This window comes from Equus asinus, chromosome 25 (genome assembly GCF_041296235.1).
Source record: "Equus asinus isolate D_3611 breed Donkey chromosome 25, EquAss-T2T_v2, whole genome shotgun sequence".
Lineage (NCBI taxonomy): Eukaryota > Metazoa > Chordata > Mammalia > Perissodactyla > Equidae > Equus > Equus asinus.
In genome coordinates, this window is record NC_091814.1 from 56789679 (window position 1) to 56812872 (window position 23194).

The window sequence follows — 23194 nt, forward strand, 5'->3', positions numbered from 1 at the left end:
AGAAGAATCTGCCTGTAGGCCCCGAGGCCTGAACTTCCCAATCCAGAAGAGAGGCGCCTTCTCTTGGTCACGGGAGGCCCAGGAGGAGCTTTCCCAGAGCTGGAGTGCCGGGGGGCCTCCGCAGAGCAGGCCTGGCCTGGTGTGCTGTTCACCCCTCAAGGGCCAATCCCTGGGCCGCCCAGGGAGGGGTTGGCTCCCAGCCTCCTGGCTGTGGTGCTTCCCTAAGATGCCTTCAGATCGCTCCTGTCCCCTCCCAGCCCCGACTGTTTACTCAGCCGAGGTTGGGAATAAGCATAAGGCATCCCTCCTTAAGGTTATGTGAAGCTGAAATGAAAAATAGTCAATGTGTATAAGAAGGTAATGCAAGGGGCCGGCCCTGCGGGCCAGTGGTTGGGTTTGTGTGCTCTGCTTCAGCAGCCTGGGGTTCGCCAGTTCAGATCCTGGGTGTGGACCTACGTACTGCTCATCAAGCCATGCTGTGGTGGCATCCCACATAGCAGAACTAGAATGACCTACAGGATAGACAACTATGTACTGGGGCTTTGGGAAGAACAAGATAAAAAAATAAAAAGAGGAAGACTGGCAATAGATGTTAGCTCAGGGCTAATCTTCCTCACCAAACAACAAACCAAAAAAACATACCTTAAAGAAAAAAAAGCTCTGCAAATGTCAGAAAATATTACCAGTATTGTTATTCTTAGGAGAAGGAGAACTCTTGGAGCCCTGGGTTTGAACCCTAATTCCTGGGAAGTTCCTGCTGCCCACGCTTCCTCCCTGGGAGAGTGAAGGAGAGGGGCCACGGGGGTGTGCAGCACCTGCTCCTCCAGGCCACCCCGATTTGGGCCCAGCCTCCTGCCCCGCCCCTTCCTTACTCTTCCGTGCCAGCAGTCTCTGTTTCCCTCTGCTGGAGGAGGGGGCCTCTCGCTCTCCTGGGCAGGGTGCCCAGGGCCTGGGGGCCCCGGTGTTCTCTGGCTTGGTTTGTCGTTTGCCTTGTGCTTATGCGGGATGGCCTTGCAGAGCCTGACAGAAACCCACCCCTCCTTCCTGGGTGTGGCAGGGACTTCCGTTTATGGTACTGATACCTCATGCTTATAGAGCGTCGTCTCTTCTGTGCCCAGAGCACTTCTCCTCCTGTGTCCTGTGCCCTGGAGGTGCAGGCGAGGAAAGAACTCGGTGACTTGGTACATGGAGCTCCCAGGCGGCCGTGGCTTGCCTTAGGCTGTGAAGGCAGCAAGTGGCAGAGCCAAGATTTGACTGCTGCCCGGATTGGTGTTGAGGTCCCTCTGCCGTCAGCGAGGGACCTGTGGTCCACTTCCTCAGGGCCTGCTGCCTGCTTGCCCTGGCTTTGGTGTGGGTTGACCCTGAGGTAACCTTGGGCCCTGTGGTCCCTGAAGGTCAGTGAATGTGATGAGGTGGGAGGCGGTCATCTTGTGACTGCCCAGCATGGGCGTGAATATGGAACAGGCAGAGTGGATGAAGACCAAGTTAACCCTGTGTGCCCTTCGGCAGTGTGCCCCGAAAGGGCGGGCTCTGGGCAGGCTCCTTTTGGCTGCCTCGATTGGCCACTGGTCTGAGGAGGAGCCTCCGTCCTGGCGCTCTGCCTCTCGGGAGGCAGGTGGATTGGTCCACTGGCGTCTCGTCCTGGGAGCAGCGGCTAGGAGGTAGGAAAGGGGTGGCTGGGCCGAGAGGTGTGTCTGCGAGCGGGCGGGCTCCCACACACCCCTCCTGGGCCCGGAGTGGCTGCCGGCCCCCTGGTATGCAGGAGCAGCGAGAGCCGCGTGCTGACAGGGGTCTGGCTGTGTGCTCCTGGGGCCTCGTGAACCCTCCCTGCTCCATCTTTCTCCCCTCACTCCTTACTGTTGTTTTCAGTCTCCCTTGCTCTCTCTTTTTCTCTTCTCTTTCTTTTGACTCTATTTCCTCAGCAAATTTGAGCTCTGGAATGTGCCGGGTCTGGTACTCTCCCTCTGTTTCCTCACTTCCCAAGGGCTTCTCCAGACACCTGGGCCTTCTCTCCCTTTCCCTTCTGAATTCTCGTCCTTTTCTCCCTCAGTCTTCTCCCTTCTCCCATGAGCTCTGTGACCAGTCGCACCAGGAACTGCCAAGAGAGGGACCAGCTGGGAGGGGCCAGCTGTTTGCCCAAGGCGGGGCCCTGTGCTGGGCTGGAGCAGGGCTGGAGCTGGCCTTGGGTACTTGGCTCAGCCGTGGCCTGTCCTCCCGCACCTTCCTCGATGTCTCCGCCTCCTGTCCCCGCTCCAGTGCCTTATGGAGGCGGAAGCAGCGGGCATTTTGTCTAGCTGCTGCAGATGCTGCTTTGAGGAGATTCTAGTTCCTTTCCGGAGCCCAGGGTAGTGAGATGCTAAATTCAATATGGGGCTGGAAAACCTCTTCGTTTTCAGCTCTGAGCCGAGCTCCGGGGAGCAGGGGGAGTGTGCGAGTTCGCCTCTGAAGACTGAACTTAGCCCGCCACTGTCTTGTGGTGGGCCCTTGGGAGGGTTGCTTTCTGTGTGGAGCACCGGCCCCACCTCTGTCAAAGACCCCAGGGGATCCGGCTGTGGAAAGTGAGGTTGCAGTGGACCTGCTGGAAGGGAAAGGCAGCTTGGGGGGCCTCTCCCATCACGTTCTCCTGGGGGCCCCAGAGGAGTTTCGTGCACCGTGCTGGTGTCCCCACAGTGCTGATCACGGAGGGTCTGATTTTTATTTAAAAAAAAAAACTTTTTATCATAGAAAACTGCAAACATACACAAAAGTAGAGAGAATTGTGTAATAAAGCTGTGTACCCAAGTGTCATCGTTCTGGTGTCATCTCATGGCCAGTCTTACTTTACTACTTCTAGTCCTTTCTTCCCTCTGATTATTTTGAAGTAAATCCTAGTCACTTTATCATTTCATCTATAAAGTTAGGGACTCTTAAAAAAGAAACAACAAAATATCATTATCATACCAAAACAAAATGAACAATTCGTTAATATAATCAGATATCCAGTTAGTATTCATATTTCTCTGATTATTGTAAACATTTTTTCCTATTTTTCTCTTTAATTTGGATCCAAATAAGTCCAAACATTATGATTGGTTGTTATAGTTCTTAAGTCACTCAATCTATAGATATTCTTTTTTTTAAAGAGATAAATTTTATTTCAAATGAGTTTTATAAGATAAAATGTAGTAAACCATTGAATATATGTAAGAGAGAAACAAAAATTTTATAGAAATGCTATCGTAGGTAAGGGAGAGGAGCCTGTTGCAGCCAATGGCCGTGTGGCGGCCGTGGGGTTGGCCTGCCGGCCGTGAGGGAGGCAGTGCTGGTTGAGGTGTGGATAGTCTTTTTCTTTATCTCTTACAGTGTTTTGCTGAAGAAACTGGGTCATTTGTCCTTTAGAGTTTTTCACGTTCTAGATTTGGCCGATTGCATTCTCATCCTGACATTTCTCATGTTCCACTGTCCCTTTATTTTCTGTATGTGTAAATTTAGGGCTTAATCAGATTTAGATTTCTTTAATTTATTTGTGGGTGGGGCCAGGATCTCTTGGTTGTGGTGCGGATATCCATCAGGAGACGCACAATGTCTGCTTGTCTCCCCTCCCATGATGCAAGCAGCCTGCATGACCGTCGCCCAGATCCATTCATTCATTACAGGCTAATTGCCTATTAATGACTCCCTCTAATTAGACGTTGCTTCTTTCTTCCCACAGTAAGTGATCTCTCACTTTGGAGCCAGGCCTCCTTCTCTGGGAGATGTTGCTGTGGAGGCTGAGACCACATGGCAACAGGGTGGTCCACTCTCCCCGCTCTGACCTCTCTGTAAGGCCGGCATTCCGTGAGGGCCAGGCTCGGAGTCCTGGGAAGAGTCCTCTGCATCTCTGTGAAATACAGATTAATGCTCAGACACAAATCTTCCCTGACTGTTCCCTATCCCCACCCCTGGCTCTTATGACTATCAGTGACCTAATAGTAAATCTTCAGATTTAGAAGATAGTTTGCAAGGCCCACACACATACACACGAGAGGTTAAGAGGGAAGCACTGAGGTTGGCTTGCTTGGATGTGGACTTTGATTCGGCCCTTTCTAGTTGCTTGGCCCTGGGCGAGTCAGCTACATTCTCTCTGCATCAGCGTCTCCACCTGCCTTGCGGCGTTGTTCTGAATATTACACACGGTGATGTAATCAAAGGGCCTAGCACAGTGCCTGCACATAGTAGGTGCTCAGGAAGTGTTAGCTGTTGTCACGTTGAAGCGTCTGCTCAGAGCATTCCAGCGTCTACCTGCAGGCACTGCACAAGGACGGAGCAGCAGCAGCTGACGGAAAGTTGAGCCTGCACCCCAGCTGCAGGGTGGACGCTGCTTGCCCAGGACCCATCAGTCCGGAGGTCTGCGTGCACGTCACAGCAGTGTCTTTCTGTTTTCTCCCAGCCAGTGTCACCGTGAAGTAGCCAGGGCTCCAGCCCGAATTTTAAGGATGATAAAGTTGTATCCAGAGAAGTTAGAGAAAATGCTCTCAGAAACACAGCGAGTCAGAAGATAGGCCTAAAATGGGACAGAGAACCTGCCCACCCTGGCTCTTTGATGCCTGCTCTGCCCTTTCCTGAGGAGCGTGAGCCTGTGGGAGGGGTGGGAAGACTGGGGTTTGGCTTTGACTTGCTCTTGTATTTTTCCCTCTTGGAGGCGCGGGCTGTCTCTTGTGCTCAAGGACGCCCCCTGAGGCCTCAGGTCTAGAGGTCCAGGCAGACACGCCTCCTCGCTGGGAGCTTGTGGTCCCCTGGGGCCTGGCCCAGCTGCCCGGGCAGATGGGAGATGGAAACCTGCAGTTAGATGGACACAACGACCCACCCGGGCTGAGGAGGAAGCCTCCTTGCAAGGTGCCGGTCGACCATGGGGCCCGGGGCTCCAGGCCAGGAGGGCTCCTGAGGAGGGCCGTAGAGAGGGAGAGGCTGGCAGGCACTGAGCTCACCTGCTCGGTGCTGGCTCCTTATCGCCAGCTAGTTCCAGTGACTCCCCACGTGCTGGGCAGCATGGACAATACGACTCCATTTACGGGCCTTGAGAGACCCAGAAAGCAAGCTGCTGAGGGTAGACAGGGTCTGAGGCCTCAGGTCCGGTGGGGCAGGAGAGCTCAGAGGTCTGGGCAAACAGTAGGCACCGGGACTGCTTTCTCAGGCATCAGAAACAGCGACTGTCACAGAATGAAGAAAATGAAAGGCTCTGTTTCTGTTTCACTGGGCTCCTACCAGGTTATCCTTGAGCCACTTCTTTTGCTTGGAGCTCAGCCTTGTGACTTGAGCATGTGAGCAGAGAGTGGCCGAGTTTCCATCCAGCAGAGGAGAAAGTGGGGAGGGGACGGACTGGGCAGAGACAGAAGCCCAAGTAGCTGTGCTGTCTGTGATTTCATACCACAGAGGCTGCTGCCTGAGCCCTCCCGGCCTCGGCACGGGGCCCAGGGTTTGGGCAGTGAGAAGAGTTCAAGGGCACACAACCTTGAACCCATTCGGATCATAGAGCCGGAATGGGGACAGTGGGGCAGTGGACGCTGGGTGAGGTCGGATTGAAGTTTCCCGAGTCCCCATGCCCGGCTCTGTGCTGCCACAGGGGCTCTCATGAATTGAGTGAATGCATAAATGAACCAGTCAAGGAGAAGGAAAAAGGTTTGCCTGCATTTCTCCTTTAGACCCTTTAAATTCTTGTGCTTGATCCTTAGGGCTTGGACTTGGGGCTCGGGCAGCAAAGGTTATTTGTTAGAAGTGTGTTGCAAGTTGAAGTAACATTGCTTGTCCATCACACAGAGCACTACTTTGTGAATTAACCCAGATGTTGGCTTCTCTTTTCTTTTCATCTCGATGTCTCTGCATGTGCTCATGCCGGGGGCGTGGGGGCCTGGTGGGGGACACAGAGTGGACGACCACGCGTAGCATCCTCGAGTGAGAGTCACTCTGAGTGGTCTCAGCTGCGTCACTTTCTTTCCCAGCGCTTTGCGCTGAGCGGGCACTGACAGAACATTTGCTGGGGTGAGAAGTGACTGTAAGTCCAGAGGCAGGAGGGAGAAGCTTTCTCCATCCTGATGTCTTGGGCCCTGTTCCTCTCCCTGGCCCTAGAACGGGGCCGACTGCCTTTAAGGGACAGAGGAGCTGAGTGTCTGCTTCTGCCCTCTGGTCTCCACGAACTCAGGGCCGAGTCTGAGCCCGGGCTCTGTTTCAGCTGGCAGACGGGGCCTGGACCTGGAGCCTGCTCTCGGCCGAGGAGAAAGTCGGCTGCAGCAGGACTGGACACGTCGGGTGCTCAGTAGCCCACCCTACAAAGCAGCTTAGGAGAAAATTAAGTGGATTCAAGCCAGGGGAAGCTAAGCCCACTGCACCGGACTCGTTAGGGAGGGGCTGGCAGGGGGAGGAACTGGTGGCACTGCCCCTTTTTGTGCTCGTCCAGTCTCTAAGTTAACCGCAGCTCAGCTGTGCTTGGCATTGGCAGCCTGGAAATGGCTGTTATTGCTTCTGCCCATGCCCATCCTTGACTCCTTGTTTGCCCCGATCACCAAGATCTTTGCAGAACTAAGTGACCTCTGGGGACAGCCAGGAAGCAGAGTCCTGCCCTGTGGCTCCTCCTGGCTTTGCTCACAGGCTACTCTAAGAAATCACCAAGAAGGACTTTCCCAGGGCTTAAGGGCCTGAGCAGCCTCAGTCAGTTTCTGACAGTATTTTGTCCTTCAGCCGGGGAGGTGATCTTATCCAGATCTTCTGGAGGAACCAAGGCCCAGCAGTGCTGGATGTGCCCCTGGGGCCTTGGGTGCCGCGGGCTCCCCGGGACAGGCACCTGGGCGTTAGGCCTCCCAGCCTGGCACGCGAGCTCTCAACTTCTGAGCATGAAGATTTCCTGTGGTGCCCATGGTTCTTTGCCGAACCGGAGGCATATTTAATGTGAGTCCTTCGGTGGGACGATGGATTTGTCCTGGTTTGCCTGGGACTTTGTCCCTTTAGCACTGAAGCCCTGCATTCTGGGAAGCCCTCAGTGCTGGGCAAACTGGGCAGTTGGCAGAGTCTCCTCCTGCCAGACCTCCAAACTCAGTTTGCTTTTCTCTGTGTTGCTTAAATCACGGGGAACATTTCTTCCTGCCATCCAGCTTCTGTGGGCTGACCCTAGAGATCTGAGCCACAGATAGCTGGGCAGAGACGGCACCTACCCCAGGCGCAGGGGCACGTCTCCCCTCTCCCTCAGGAGCTCCAAGACCATCAAAATAGTTGCGCCTCTCTGCCCGCAACTGGGGCAACTGACGCAGCCTGGACAGGGCTCCGTCACTGGAATCTCTGACCAGATCTTGCATGTCTGCGTGTCCTCTCCTCTGTAACTCCTAGCGTCATCTGCTCTCTGGTCTCCTCTACCCTAACGTGGTCCCTATGCCAAAGGATGACAACACATACAGGTGACGCGGTACCCTTTTTTTTCTTTTTTTGAGGAAGATTAGCCCTGAACTAACATCTACCGCCAATCCTCCTCTTTTTGCTGAGGAAGGCTGGCGCTGAGCCAACATCCGTGCCCATCTTCCTCTACTTTATATGTGGGATGCCTGCCACAGCATGGCTTGCGAAGAGGTGCCATGTCCGCACCCGGGATCCAAACCAGCGAACCACGGGCCACCTAAGCGGAATGTGCACACTTAACCGCTGTGCCTCTGGGCCGGCCCCACCGTACCCTTTTGATAAGTAGAGAAGTGAAGTCTGTGGAGGGTTTAGGAATCTGTCGGCTCAAGATTGTCTAGAAGCACTGAGATCAGAGTCAGTTTCCAATTCAGCACCTTTAGTCACGGAACCTCCAGCGTGTCTGAGTTCTGGGATAGTCTCTCTGCTCCAGATCGCTTCTGAATCTTATCCCTCCCAGATCAGATTTTGCCCGAGAAACCTGGCCCCAGAGAAGATTATTCCTACCTTTCCTTTGGCCCCTGTGCCTGCCTTGTTGGAGGTGAGACTTTCCTGTCTTAGGAGAATCTCCTTTCTGACAGGGCCAAAAACTAACCAGGGCTGGGGTTGCCCAGCCTCACCCTTCCCATTCCATCCCATAAAGGGGTTATTCACTGAGGCCCTCTTCATCCTATTTATAAATCTTTTCAGCACATCTTTGTCCCGGTGACAAACACTGCTCTACCCTCCTTGACCCTGCCCTCTTCTTCAGCCTTGGTTGAGATGCTGGGAATGTCCTTCCATCCTCTACCCTTCATACCCATAGTCCTGGCTCTTTCCAGGCCTGTTTGGCAATTGCAGTCAGAGAGAAGAGCTGTTTTTGGGGGACGGGCCCGTGGGCAGCAGCAGGACTCGGGACGTGGACAGTGGTGAGGACTCATGACGTCCTCATGCAGCTGACCCCCCCCCCGCCACCCACTGCTGGCTTTTTATTCCACCTCATTACAGCCGGGGGGACTCATGCAGAACCTTGGGGCCCAGGCCAGCAGTGTGCCTTCAGTCCTCATTCAGCACTCATCAGAAACCTCATTCAGGACACTTGGAATGAGACTTGGGTGGTACCGTGGTGGCAGGAGCGTATGGCCTGTGCTTGCTGACGTGTCAGGAGCACAGCCGTGGCGTCTGTCTGCCTAGGTTCTATCAGGCTCCGCCGCTCTGGGTGTTTGACCCCGTCTTGCCTCATCTGTAAAAGAGAGGTGAGAACAACCATCTCAGGAGGTTGGTGTGGAGATGAAATGAGCTGCGTTTAGAATCATGCCTGACACAACAGCTATGGCTGTTAGCTGACTCGTACCCTCTGCCATTTGCCTCTCTAGGAAGTTGTTCATTCATTTGGCACATATGTACTGAGTGCTGATGACATGCTAGGAATGCACAGATAAGCTTGTTCAAAGTTTCCGGCTACACAGCATTTTATAACACCCTCTACTTTTGCTTCAGCATTCTTTCTTCCTCAGGGCCCATTGGCAGTGATAGAGGGTGAGAAATGGGTCATCTCTTAGGTCCCATCTAGCTCTGATGACTCTAGTCTGCATAGTGTGGAGCATGGTGTGTGCAAGGGCCACTCGCCTAGGGAGTCAGGGGGCCTGAATCTATTGATGACCTGGCTGGAACCAGCTGGGGGTCCTTGGACAGGTCACTCAATCTTTCTGGGTCTCAGTGTCCTCATCTTTCAAATGGAATAATAACCTCTTCCCTCCTCCCTTGTAGGGGTGCTGTGCAGGTAAAATGAGATACCAGGTGCAGAAGCACCTTGCAAAAGTAAAAGTCCTATGTAAATATCAGGTGCTAGGACGGGACAAAGAGGAGACGGTCCCCTAGAGAGCTCCCAGTCTAAGTGCCGAGGTGGGCCTCCCCCAGGAAGGGCCTGAAGGTGAGTAGCACGAGTGCAAGCCCCTTGAAGGCAGTGAATGGCCAGGCAGAGCACAGCGCTTGGCACCCAGGAGACGCACCGTAAATGCCTGGCACATAGTCGTAGACTCTTAGTAAATGTTTGTCAAATGAGCAAATATAACAAATGACTCCAACCAACGTAAATGCAGGGAGGGTCTTAAGTTCTGAGGAAACGCAGAGCATAGCCAAGATCAGGATCGGGCATGGTCTATCAGGGAGGGCGTCCCAGAGAAGGTGATTTTAGATTTAGGATGGGCAGAAGGAGAAGAACTTGCATTGGTAAAAGGACACTGCACGAGACGGGAAGGGCATTTGCAGAATTCCCAGTGCCAGTCAGCTTGGTTGGGGTGGGGGCTGCAGAAGAAAGGAATGAAGGGCTCAGGCATGCTGGGAAAGAGCCAGGCAGAGGGGTTGCCGCTGGGTCTTGAGAGAGACAGACGCTTGGTAGGGAATGTAGAGGAGCGCGTTTGGGAGTGTGATTGTGGCTGATGGACGAGTAGAGCGTGGGAGGCCTGCGGTCCGCCCATTAAGGCAGGATCCCAGTGGATGATAGCTCTGGATAATAGGGACAGTGGTGGAGGCTTCGGGGGCCTGGGGCCACCTGCCAAGCAGCTGCTAATGACACTTTGAAAGTGACGAAGCTGGCTGGCAGCACTCCAATGTGCAGCCCCACTGGCTTCCCCAGGTGGAGGGGTCGGGGAGGCTGGCCAGGCTCGTTCGAATTCCGGGAACTGCTGTTGCAGTGGGAAAGGAAGAGGATGGAGAATTTCAGCTAGACTGAAGTCATACAATTTAGAGCCTTGAGGTTAATAGATCATTATCTCCTCCTTTTATAAAAGAAGGCTAGGCACACACAGGTGCTCATTTGTTAGTGTATTTAAACTGGGCAGCATGAGACCAAGGGCAGGTGGTGGTCACACACCTGAGGTCCTAGCCAAGCTCTGCTGCCTGCTGTGTGACCTTGAGCAAGTTTCTCAACCTCTCTGGGCACCACTTTTCTCATCTACAAAAGCCTTTGTCAGAGAGCTAATTTGAGGATTAAGGAAAGTCATGTGTCTAAAGTACCGACAACAGTGCCTACGAGGTTCATAGTAAAGAGCTCAGGAAGTGGTCATGGTTTGTGGTTTCAATTTCTCCCGATTTCCTTTAGTCTCCTGCTAGAGGGGAGAAGGCAGAGCCCCGGGCGGCTCCCTGCGCCTGCTGCTCCTGGCTCTGCAACAGGCCGGCCACTGGCCCACACTGTCCGAAGCATCGGGGGCGCGAGGCTGTGAGACCGCCTGTCTCCTTTGTATCCGATGCCTAACAGCGCCTGGCACAGAGCAGTCGGTTGCGTGTTTGTTGAGTGCCAGCTGACTTTGACGTGGTCCTTTCAAGTTCCCAGTCCAGCAGGGGAGACACTCAGAAACGCGGGATTGGACATAAGCTCAGAGGCACAGAGCGCTGTGCAAGCATGGACGGCGGGAGACTCCTGGGTGGCAGTCAGCAGTTGCTGTAGGGGCAGGTTTGTCCTGAACCTTCAGGTGTGGGTGAGGGGTGGGATGGTGCCGTTCAGGCGAAGAAACAGTGCCCTGGGGCTGAGATGCACGAGGCACCATGGGAACTGGAAGCACACCGGCATGGTCAGGGGCTGAAGCCCAGAGAACACTCTGGGGTCCCAGGGGAGGTGGCTGGAAGTGGGCTGGCTTGCAAAGGGCCTTGACAGCCCTGCCCGGGAGACTGGGTTAACCCTTTAGCAGTTCAAGTATGGGGCACGGTTTGCTTCCTCTCTTTGCCCCCGTCCTTATGGCTCTGTGCAGATGAGTTACCTGAGGATCAGAGAGGCTTGTGGCCTGCTTGAGGGCACACAGCACATTAGCTGTAGGCTCAGAATGAGAGCTCAGTGCCCTTGGCTTCTACTAAGTGGTGCTTTATGTAGGGAACTGTCCTGTCAATTTTGCTTGACTCCTTTTGCTCTCCTTTGTGGACGCTCCCAAGGGTCATCAGGGCAGCAGAGGCCTCTGGCTAACACTGTCTCACATTCTGCCTTGCAACAACGGCCTTGTTCATCCAGAGACCCCAGCTTGACTGAGCCTGAACTCCCTCCCCTCCCCGGTTCTTTGGCACAAAGGAGAAGCCACAGGGTCCCCTGGAATAGCTTCCTGCTCTATTTCCAGGTGCCTGGCTGCCTGGCATGTTCCTGGTTTTGGCTTGAGGACTTGTTTTTCAAAAGAGATTGGGCAGGACTTGCAGAGTGTAATGGCATTATTCTGGATTTTTGGAGGAGGTCAAGAGCGCCTCAGCGCCCCCCCCCCCCCCCATTCCCACCTAGGCTAGACATCTAGTTCCAGGAGTTTGCCCCCAGGGCAAAATACAGCACACCTTTGTATAGTGGGTCTCCACAAGCACATGTGGGGTGAATGACTGACTTATGGACCCTGGACCAGATAGGGAGATGTCGGGGTCCTGGTGCTTGCCAGAAAAGGAGGAGCAGCAGCAGGAGCCTCAGGGGGGCTCGGTCTGATCAGAGAGGCTCCCTGTCTCCTCACCCCAGGGAAATTCCAGAGAGAAGTCAATTTGTTAAGCTACGGTTTCCAGTTTCCCTGAGTCATGCAGGGACCAAGCCTGCTCGGGGCCCTTCCCATAGAAGCCACTCCTCCATCCCACCTCACAGCCTCCACAGAGGGCAGAGCTTGTGTTTGTCATGAATCCAGATGGAGGAACACGGCTCTTTCCTCAGGTTCCTGCTGGCACCAGGTCCTCACCCGAGAAGCACCCCCAAAATCTCGGGGTTGGGGATCCAGTGGAGGGGTCTCCCCAGCTTGTACTGCAGGCCCCTATTCTCCTAAATCCATTCCCATCATCCAGGACGGCAGCGAGCCTCCATTTAACAGGTGGGCACACTGAGGCACAAAGGGGCACTGGAGCATAGCAGGACCCTGAGAAGAAGAGGCAGCTGGCTCTCCTCACTTGCTGGAGATTGGAGAGGAGAGAAGGAAGGACGATGGAGCAGCAGTGTCTAGAGTCCTGGGGAGCTGCCTGGCCTCCTTGGCAGCTGAAGGCCACCCCCTTACCAGTGTTCCTGACTTACGTCCTGGATGGGCTCTGGAGGGCAGCTGTTTCCACGCGCCCCGGGTAGACAGCCCAGCAGAGGGCCGTGGGCCGTGGCCCAATTCCATGGCTTGAGGTGACCATTATCTGCTCGTGCCCCTTCCCTCCCCTCTCTCCCGCCTGCCTGCCTTCTTGCTTACCTCTCCTCCCTCCCTCCTCCTTCCACTTCTCTGCTCCCTCTTTATCCATCCCCTTGCCCTCCCTTCCCACCCTTTCTTCCCCAAATCACTGTATGCCGGATACCAGGAATGCAAAGAAATGAGACCTGGTCACTGCCCTCGAGGGGGAGACAGACATGCAAACAGACCCCTGCAATAGCATGGCTTGGAAAAACCCGTGGAAGCCTTACAGGAAAGGCGCAGGAGCGGGCGGGGTCCCCACTTCTGTCAGGCTGGGGAATGAGGGGTTTATGGGGGAGTGGAAGTTCCTACGAGCTCCAAAAGGAGCCTGGCCTTCCTGGGACCCACCCTCACTTATATTCACAGTTTGTGACCAGGAGCAAGTCCCTTAACCTCTCTGGATCTCAGTTTCCTCATTTGTTTTGGTTTTGTTTTTGTCTTTGTTTTAAAGTGAGGCTTACCTGAGAATGAAAAGATACAGACAAAAGTCCTGGGTTTTGCCAAGTATGAGGGGACGTGAGCCAACTCTCATCGGAGAGGACAGTGAACAAAGACACTGGGAATTTCGGAGGACATGGTTCACATAGCTGATGGGCTAGAAACGCCTGCCTCCCCTCTGCTCCCAGCGTTAGGGGTTTTCTGCAGCACCCTGAAGGACCGAGCGGTTCTGGGGGAAAGGCGAGTTCATCCAATCTATGGTCCAGATTGTCTTCCTCCTGCTCTCCTCTTTCTCCCATCAGAAGTGCCAGCTGCGTCTGATGCAACCCGTGGTCGGCTCCAGAGACAAACCAAGTGCCTTGTGTTAGGCGGGATTTGCGTTGCTGTCAAGGCAGGAAGAAAATGAGGGTGGACTGGGAGAGCCAGGTGCCACTAGGACCTTTGAGATGGAGGCACCCTAACTGCCCACTTTCCCATCCACCAGGCAGCTTCCCACTCTTCACGGAGCACTCGCTCACAGAGTGACCTCCAGCAGGTCACGGGCCCCTCAGGACTGTAGGACGGGAGAATCCGGCCCCTCCTGGCATCTCTGGACCGTGAGCAATCAGAAAGGACCTGGGGCATCCAGAATAAAGTATGTGGGAGGATCTAGTCTCGTCCAGTCGTGTTCATACTGCTCAGGTTATTCAAGTGCTTAACACCATATGGCTAAGAGCCCTGTTGACCAGACTTCTACCTCCGACTGCGCAGCAGAGCTCTCGGCGCTTGAGCATGGGGCCAGGGGGGCCGGCTCCTGAATCCAAGCCATTCAAAAATTAAGTTGCTTGGTTTTCAGGCAAGTGCATATGAAGCCACTCCTCTTGCAGACAGGGCCACCTCCTCAGTGGCAGAACCCTTTTTGGTCTGGCTTTGCCATCCCATGCAAGAAGGTGGCGTCAAAGCAAACAGACAGTGTGGTCTAATGGTTAAAGGTCCAGACTTGGGAGGCAGAGCTCGAATCCTGGCTCCTTCACTCCTTAGCTGTGCGCCAACCTCGTCCTCTGTGCTTCCGTTTCCTCGCCTGTTGATCGAGAGTGGTAATCCCTGCCCCAGGGGCGTGTGTCTTAAATGAGTTAATCTGGAAAGCACTTTGCATAGTGCTCTTGGACGGCCCAGCCCACTGTGCCCTGCGCCGTGCTCCTCACATCCCCTGGGCCTCTTTCCCGAATGCCGGGAGGACAGACACAGCGAAATCTCCGAGACGGGGAACTCGCCTGAACAAGCATTGTTCTTGGACAGACACTTACCTTTTCCCACAGCAGTGGCTTTCAGGTTTTTCCGACACTACAGAAAGATGTTTACCCTGTAAGCAAGGATGTGCACACACACACACACACACACACACACACACACTTATGTGTATACAAGTGTATGAAATGATACTTTCATGCAGCACTTATGCCAGGGGCTTTTCCAAGTGCTTTGTGCATGTTAATTAACTTAATCTTCACAACAGCCTTGTGAGGTGGACACTGTCAGTGTGCCCATTATAAAGAAGAAACTGAAGCATAGAAAGATGAAGAGGCTGAGTCAAGATTCTAAGACTGTGTGTGCATGTGTTTTAAAAGTACCACAAAATAATACTCTTACCAAGCACAGTGCACACTGATATTTTCTGTCCCTTTAAATTGTAAAAATGCTAATCTTCATTTACTAAATTGATTTCCCAGTCCACTGAGGAGTCAAATGTTGAGTGTGGACGTCACTGACTCACAGAACCTACTCAGAAAGCGAGGAGGGTGGCCAGGAGAAGACGTAGGGGCTTGGTCGGCCTTTTTCTGGGAGCAGGTGGAGCTCTGGCTGGGCATGCTGGGCTGGGATGATGGGATGGTGCCTGGGGCTTCCCAGAGATGGGTTGCGAAGACACTCAGAGACGGCTGCAGCCAGAGCCTGGCATTCATTCCTGGAGCCCTGGCTGTGGGGATGTTGCTGGTCATTAATTTGACCCTCCCAGATCCAAATCAGGGAAGGCGTACCCAGCCGGAGCCCCTGCCTGGCACCCAGCCTGTGGGGCTGGTTGCTGAGGGCGTGAGAACCCACGGCCTGTTTATGAGCCATTGCTGTCCTATCAATGGTATCCTAGGTTGTGCTTTTGGGTTTAACTTTTGAGACGTTGTTATATTTATCAGTTTTTCACACTGACGAGATCTGAATTGGGTGAGCGTAGGCTCCCTTCCATTCCCAGGCAAAGGAAGAGGGCGCAGAGGTGTCCAGTGGTTGGGTCGGAGCTCAGAGCAGACTGGATGCACGTCTCCCGTCTTCCGGTTCCGGGCCTTCCGCTGCAGGTCACATGGTTGGTTGTGTCATTCCGTGTTAACCGTGGAGACGCAGGCGGGGGCAAAAGAGGCCACGGCCCCTCTCAGGGGCTTGTCCTTGGTTCCTCTGTCCTTTAGCCCCAGCTGCCCCTGGTGGAACACAGTAGAGTCATCCGCACCCTGGGCTGGCCCAGGCCGGGCCAGAGGGACGCAGGGTGCGCCGCGGCTTCCTCTGCCTTGTGGTGTCATCCTTGCTCACGTAGGTTTGGCATCTGTATTGACTTCCCCAGTGGGGAATGGGTTTAAATTCTAGCCAGATAAATCTTAGCCCAAAGACTGGGAGGCTAGAAAAGGTGCAAACCAAGGGAGATTGTGACCTTTTAGAAGGGACCGCCATCTCTCTGGAATGGATCAGTGGGGTGCTGTACCTCTGGCGCAGGAGGAAGGACAGGGCCAGCCAGGCGGCCCTCCCAGCTCCCGGGCATGCTGAGGGAACTGAGCCCCCACACATGCTGCACTGGCATTTGGGACAAGGGACTGCTGGGGAGGTTGGGTACCACTAAGCTGGCCCACTGAGAACATTCTCCTGTGTCCCTATTCTGAGTGACCTACAGCTGTCTTTCAGGGCAGCTGTCTCCCTGCACCTCACGTGGGTTTCCTGTGGGGACCCTGACTGCTCTCCGCCCACTCCTGCATCCTGTGTCAGGAAAGCCAGGCTCTCGCTGGCCAGTGCTCCTCTGCCCCTCGGCAGTGCAGGTATTGCTTTTAATAGTTTAAAAGTTAGGGAAATATTTTTCAGAGCCATAGTTCCTCCTGAAGGTCCTGGCTTCCTCCCGCTGGAGTGAGCCTTCAAAGATCATTGTATCTATTGATCAGTGAGAAAGTACTTAGTGAGCAGGAACCACTTTGTGCATGGTGGGACTCCACAGCCTGGCCCCCAAGTACCCTTCCAGCTTCGGGGAGTTACGAGGGATGGACAAGATCAGAGAGCGCCTCCCAGCAGTGCGACAGTAGACACACAGTAAGTGTTAGTTCCTATTGGTATTCTCACTTCCCAGCATGGCCCCTGACCTTGTCAAGGGGCCCATTATTCCCTTGCCTCTTCATTGCGGCCCCCATTCTGGAATGCCCACCCTCCACCCTCAGAAGCTGTTGTCTCCATGCTGCTGCCCCGCGACTACCTCCCAACTCTCCGTTCATGCCGCCTGCATCACGGGCTGCCTTGAAGGGGAGGATGGCTTTGTGGGTTTGGTTTTGTCTGTGTCCAGTCATGAGACTGGGATTCCTCGAGTGCAGGGACCACTTCTTATCTCAGTCTCTAGACTGTGGATGGTTAGGGCATGTTTATGGAATGCAGAACCAACACATGCCCATACCTTCAAGGGGGAGAGGGTTTCGGTGGGGGTGGGGGGGCAGTGTGTGTAACAGAGACGTTCTGGAAGAGGTGGCATTTGAGCTCAGCCTATAAACAGTGTCCACCTGCCTCCCTCAGGAGCTCTGGATTCAACGGGCATCCAGGATGGCATCTGGGAATCTGTTTTAAGTGAAGCTCCTTTGGTTATCAGCTGATCAGTTTGGCTGAGATCTGCTGTCTTCCAGGCTGGCTGACTCTGGTGGCTGGAGAGGAGTGGGACGTCCTGTGGGAGGCCAGGGGGAGGCAGGGAGGCCGCGAAGGCCGTGGTGGGAAACGTGGAGAGGCTCTGTCTGGCTGAAACAGAAGATTTACACACAGAGCAGTGGAATACGATGATTGGAAGATGAATGGGGATGCATTGCGGTGGGTCCTGGATGCTGAGACAAGGAGTTAGGCCTTTATGTAGCAGGCAGGGGAGGGGCAACCCCCCAAATTTTCTGAGCAAGAAGAGTAACATGCTGAAAACAGGCCTTACGTCATCCCCTACGGAGGGGAAACTGGCTGCATGTTTAAAGCCCAAAGGCAGAGTCCTAAACTTCCTCTTGTCACCCATTCCAAGTGCTTCTTCGTGTCTAACCTAAATCTTTCCTGCTGTAATTAAAGTCCAGTTTGTCTCATAGAAGTTGGAAAACAGCTGGACAGGGCCCATTCCTGCAGAGAGAACCCACATATCTTGCTGGAATAAGCGTGTGTGCCAGGCTTCTGGGTCGAGCTGGCAGTGCCCTGGAGCCCATGAGGGCACCGAGCCTGCATTGATACAGGTGCCCTCCTCCAGGCACTTGGAGCCCTGGTGACATTCAGAGCGCTGGATTTGTTCCTGAAGTGCTGTTCACCCTCCCCACCCCCAGCACTGGCACTCGTGCTGTCCCTTTGAAAAGCCTGCGGCATCCATGCAGCCACAAGCTGCCCCCAGCTACCCCTGCCCCACTGTGAAGGTGAGAGAGAGGAGGCTGATAAAGGTCTCTGAGCTGGGAGCTAAGGGCCGGGAAGAAGACAGACAGAGATGATCCAGGGAGGGCACAGGAGAAGAGGTTGAGGGGGCCTCACTGTTTCTCACCCCAGCTTCTTGGGGTGTCACTGACACCTGAGAGTCGGCTCTGCCAGGAGAAGGGAGGCAGCAGGTGTCTGTCCCATTCCAGTCTCCCGCTTCAACTGTCCCTAGGCTAGGGGGCTTGGGCACAAGTTCCAGTCTGTCTTGTCCTCCAAGGTCCTTCTCTGCTGTGGCCCTTGTCCTGTTTCCTCCACCTGTCATCTACAGGAGCAGCTGAGGGAATCCCGAAGACTTCAGTCTCTGAGAAAGAAAGCTTTTCTTGAACAGCGAATTTCTCCCCCCTCCCCCCCACCCCGGGCTCACAGGGCAAGTGGAACATTCCATTTAAAGGGTGAAACAGGAACAGGTGAGCATCCAGTGCAGTAAATAGCGAGGACTCAGACAGGTGGGGGGAGACAGGTGCCGCCCACCTGCACTTCTGCCACCTCCCTACCAACCGGCTCGAGGGAACTTCGCTTCCTGTGTCCTGAGTCCAAAATGCCAGCATAGCAGGATATGGCTCTGGGCCACCTAAAAAGGCCAGGTAGGTGGACATCCGCTCAGAAGACCATGTCCCTCCCTCCCATCTGGGGACCTCCGCTTTCCTGCCCATCTGAGGCTGCTGTGTCCCACAGTCCTGGGGGCACCATCCACACTGTGTCTATGTGAATGGCACCCTTTGGGGCTGTGCTGCGGCCGGGAAGTCAGTGCCAGCAGATAAGTAGGAGGGAAGAATCGGACACTCTTCTGTGTTCTAGACGAACAATAGGGACCTTTCCAGGAAGCTCAGGGGAGGGAGTTGCCTGTAAGAGGATCCGGGTGGATGCTCTGTGGGGTGGCTGGAACAGGGTTTTGCATCTGCTGCTGATTGCTTAATTAGACACCTACATAGTGCTCTCTGCTAATGACCATGTCTCCCAGGGAGATAACAGATAAAAGAGTGGGTAGCTTCAGAGTGCCAGGTGAAGGTCTCAGGACAGACCCTGAGAATGGGGCTGGGGAGATGGAGTGTTGTGGGATGTCCGTGGCCAATACAGACTATAGACTATCAAAGAGTGTTTTCTCTCCAGGGACTGAGGGGAGAGGCAGCAGGCTCGGGCCTGCTTCTGTCTCCAGTAAGAACATCCTGTGTGGGCTTCCAATTTCTGGCTGTGGTTTGCCCTCTTGAGAAATGGGAGGGTCGTTCCCTGTATCCAGGTAGTAACTAAGGCCAGACATGCCCAGGAAGGTGCGTGTTTCTGGAGGTAAGTGCCCTGACGTGGGAGCACCAGGTGTTTTTCCAGGCACCTGCCGTTCGGTTGGGAAGAGCCAGGCAGAAGCTTGACCTCCGGGTAGAGGATGCATCAGTGAGCGCTGTGAGCTCCCAGCAGACAGTCGGGAGCCAGCCTGGGATTTGAGGCTGAGTTTCGATACTGGGCTGAGAGGGCTGCTGCAGAGGCTTCAGAGCTGCTCAGAGGGTGCACTGGAGGCAAGCTGACAATTTTCTCTGCTGCCTGGGGGAGTGGCTGGACTTAAGAGTATGTGGTCCTTCTGTGCCTGTCCCCAGCACTCTCTGGCTCATCTTCGTGGACTGGGGTGGTTGGGATCTGGGGCAAAGAGGCCCCAGCCCTCTTTTGGGTGAGCCAGCCAAATATTTACCAAAAGCAGGGCTGCAGAGGAAAGGTGCTAGGCCCAGTTAAATGCTGTGTTTGTGCTGCCCAAACAATGCCAGGCGTCATGGGCTCCCGATACCACAGCCCTGTGGGGATGCCTGCTCCAGGTACCTGCAAAGGCTGGTTGCAGGAAAGCCCAGGGCCGAGCGCCATGCAAGAGCCGGGGAGATGCCAGTCTGCTGCTTGGGTGTCTCTGGGGTGCTGGCATCCTGGCTTTGGATGGTCTTTGGTCTCGTTTGCTCCATCCCAGGAAGGCCCGAATGCCTCAGGAGGGTGGACTCTGGTGCGGGGCTGAAGGGCTGCTGTCTGCTGTTGATCTCTTCCATGCTTCTGATGGAAATGATGGAAATAATTATTTCTGCCTGTTTCAGAGACAGGGTGAGGTTGGCAGAGATGATCCACTGTCATGAAGCTTTGGACTGTAGGGAAAAGACTGAATTTTGAAGCTGGGCAGACCTAGATTTGAATTTTGACTTGACCACTTACTAGCTGTGTAACTCTGGACAAGTTGGCTAACTCCTCTAATCATGAGTTGCCTGTGGTATAAAATGGGTTTTTAGGACCCGCAGGGCCATGGGTGCTTGTGAAGTTTCCTCCTAGAAAGAAAGGAAATGGTTCCCTTTACAGCATAACCTGAGAAGCAGAAACAGGACTATATTCACTTTCATTCAATAAACATTTTTGAGCAAAGGTATTTCCAGTTCCAATGATTTCGTGTCTTTAAAAACACTTTGGACATCTTGGAAGGAAGAAATATTTGAAAACTCTATTATATTTGGCAGTTACGGTTGGTTTTTTGTTACTCTTTATCTCCGTAGTTCCAGACCTGGAAAGAATGGGTGGGAGCAGCGAAGCTGTCCAAGCACTCTTCAGTGGTGCGCCGGGTGCCCCGGCCCCACAGGAGATCGAGTGACGTGTCCATCCTTCTGGCGTTGGAGAGGGCAGACTGCTGAGTGCTGATATCCCTCCTAATGTGCAGGCTCTCACTCTGGACCACCAGAATTCCCCAGCAGAGCATGGGGTGGGGGCAGGCTTCCCTCCCCGACTAGGCTAACGCCTCTGAGACTGGAATGCAGGGAAAATTTCCCTGGGGCCTCCTGACTTCCCCACAGCACAGCCCTACTCTTTGGACCAGGCCTGGACTCTCAGTCTTTCCTCTCCCTTAGTGTTCTTGCCACCGTCAAAGGCTTTGAGCTTGTGTGCACTCTTGCCCTGCTGCACGTCTCAGAGCCAGCTTCTGTTCTGGGTGGATCTTTTTCTGGTAATTCAAACCATCTCTAGCAGGATGGGAGAGTGACCATCAAGAACTACTCACGGCATTCCTACTAGGTGCAAAGCACTGGTGTAGGAATTGAGGGAAAGGCAAGAAATTGTCATAAATAGTCCCAGTCCTTGAAAAGCTTCAGTCCCTCTCTTGGAAATAAGCTTTACACAGGTGAAAAGTGAGTGGAGGTCCAAGGCTGTCTGCAATGACGGTTTAGTGGTGAAGACACGGCTGGAGTGCATGGGGGAGTGAGGGATGCTGGCTGCGGGCTGAGGCACTTTGGTGAACGCGGCTGGTGGATTTGGACACTGATTGCCGTTGGGTAGAGACTGGGGTGGGGGAGGGAGAGCCAAAGTTGACCTGGCGGTTATAAGCCTGTTTGACTGGGACGCTCTACGTTGACACTGATGGAATTGAGAACTTAAACGGCGAGCCCATTCTAATTGCTTGTTTTAACATGCGTGGGTTACAGTACTCCAATGGTACAGAGGAGTCTTCCAGAGCAGCTTTCCTCCTGCCCATCTCTGGCCCCTCCTTGGAGGTGATCGCCGTTACCGGTGTCTGGTGGGCCCTTCCTGAGGAGCTCTAAGCCAGTCTAGGCCATGATGGAGATACAAGGGCCACCTGCAGGGAGGTCTTCAGTGCCAATCTATCTGTGACCGTGGCCTGTGGATCAAAGATTTCCCTTTACAGAAAGGAAGCATTGCATTGTGAGCACTGTGCAAAGAAAACTGGGAGTGTTCGTAGTCAGACTGACGTGAAGACCACGAATGAGAAACGTCAAACCAGCGCCTGAAGGAAAGGAAACCCTCAAGGCGATTTAGAGTTACCTTTTTTTTTTTTTTTTTTTTTGCTTTTGAGGGCATTTTATTTCTGAGAAGTTTGGTTTGCTCCTCTGAGTAGAGTTACCTTCTTGAGTCAGAGCTGAGCTAACCGAGGCAGTGTGGAGGGGCGGGGGGCATGCGTCTCGACTGAGTGCCTGCTGTGCGCCTACTGCTTTTACGTGTTACTTGATGTAATTGTTTCTCTCATAGGTAGTATCATTTGCCCCATTTTACAAACCAGGGAATTGAGGCCCAGAGAAGCTAAGTGATGTTTCTCACAGTCGGTGATTCAAGTGAGCGCCTAGTTGTAGTAAAGCATGATTCCACCTGACTTTTAAAGCCTTCTCTCGCTGTTCTACCACCCAAGATGCCAAATCGGGCTGGGAGTCGCTCCCCACCTCTAAGGAGCCTTTTCGTCTTCCTGGCCTCCACTCCCTCATCTACAAAATGAGGCAACTGCCACCAGGATTTTCCTTCCCACTCTCCCCAGGCCTGAGTCTGTTACAGGTGAAACAAGGAGGAAAGGGGTGACTCTGTGGGAGCCAGATGCAGAAAACTGGCAGAGGAGAGGAGGGTAAGTTTAGGAATTAATGTGTGCCAGATCAGTTATCTGGAATCCGACCCTAAGGAGAATATCATTCCTTAATGTGGAGGAAGAGTCTAGACATCTCTGCTCCTAAGCTGGGAGCTCTCCCGTCACCTTCCCACCATGACCCTGAGCACCGCTTCAGCGCCCGGACTCGAGCTGCCCAGGCGGGTGGGGCCGGAGAGACCGTGGGCAGTGCCTGGCAGATCTCTGGCTGTGCCTGCTGGCTCTGCTCCCCTCTGGGTTTCTGGAGAGCGGCAGCTAGAGGGCCGTCTGATGTTACCAAGTAGCAGGCAGGGTGGGGAGCGAGAGGAACGAGAGGGAGAGGGCGGGTACGCCATTAGACCCGAGGAGCAGGAGCAGTGGTGTGTGTATTTATATAGGACTCGGCCAACCTGCAGGTTCAGATTTCAGACCCCAGTTTATCAGGAGACTTTCCCTGGTTTTCAGTCAATACTGGAGCAGGGAGAGTGCTGACACTAGAGCTTTCCTGGAAGGCTGGGGAAATTCTGGATCCCCAGCTCTCTGTCTCCTTCCTTCTCATGGGAGCTGCATCGGCCATCCTTGGCGATTTTCTTGGATCTGGAGCATTGCTTCATTCCTTCCCAGTCAGCAGTCTATGTCTTCCAGTTGAGTCCTGACTTCCAGCATGGAAGGTAAAATTTGGGGTTCTGGGAATCTGGGCTGGGAAGAACTGGAGCTACCCAAACTTTCAGTGGAGAGGACTGGTAGAAGGATGCACGTGTTGGGCGGAGAGGAGTAATTCACCACGAGAGGATGTGCGTAGGGAGGGAAGGAGTGTGTGTGTGTGTGTGTGTGTTGGGGGCACTCCTTTTACATTTGGAAGGCAAATCTTCTTTTACTTCCTCTTCCTTTCATGTGTCTCCTCTTTCTCTCCTAACAAATAAGAATGTCTCATGAATGTCCATCTTCTTTGGGGGTCACCCATCAAAAAGTTAAAGAAAGTTCCTGACTTCTAGAGTTTGAGTATTTCCTCCCTTGGAGGGGGGAGTGCAGAGGGAAGTTGGGCATGTGGGTCTGTACTGGAGATATGTGTCCAGAGCACTAATGCCCCTAGAGCTAGCCCTGGCTTTTGCAGGCGCTTGGAAACATTCCTGATAAAGTGAACTGTAAATCCTGTACCTGTTTGCATGGT

The 23194-nt window shown here is 53.9% G+C and overlaps 1 protein-coding gene across 31 annotated transcripts in view; it reads left to right on the forward strand.

The window, feature by feature from the left end:
* The window catches only part of PLEKHA6 (pleckstrin homology domain containing A6), a 137158-nt gene that overhangs the window by 39024 nt on the left and 74940 nt on the right, over positions 1 to 23194 (forward strand). For 2 of the 31 annotated variants that reach the window (XM_070497460.1, XM_070497462.1), the window contains exon 1: positions 22378 to 22694. The exons of 27 other annotated variants lie outside the window; for them this stretch is intronic. The gene's annotated coding sequence lies outside the window, so the exon portion shown is untranslated. Of the gene's footprint in view, positions 1 to 1608; positions 1662 to 10735; positions 10832 to 22377; positions 22695 to 23194 lie in introns of those variants that run through there. 2 more of the 31 variants (XM_070497446.1, XR_011498189.1) reach the window with 2 other exon arrangements.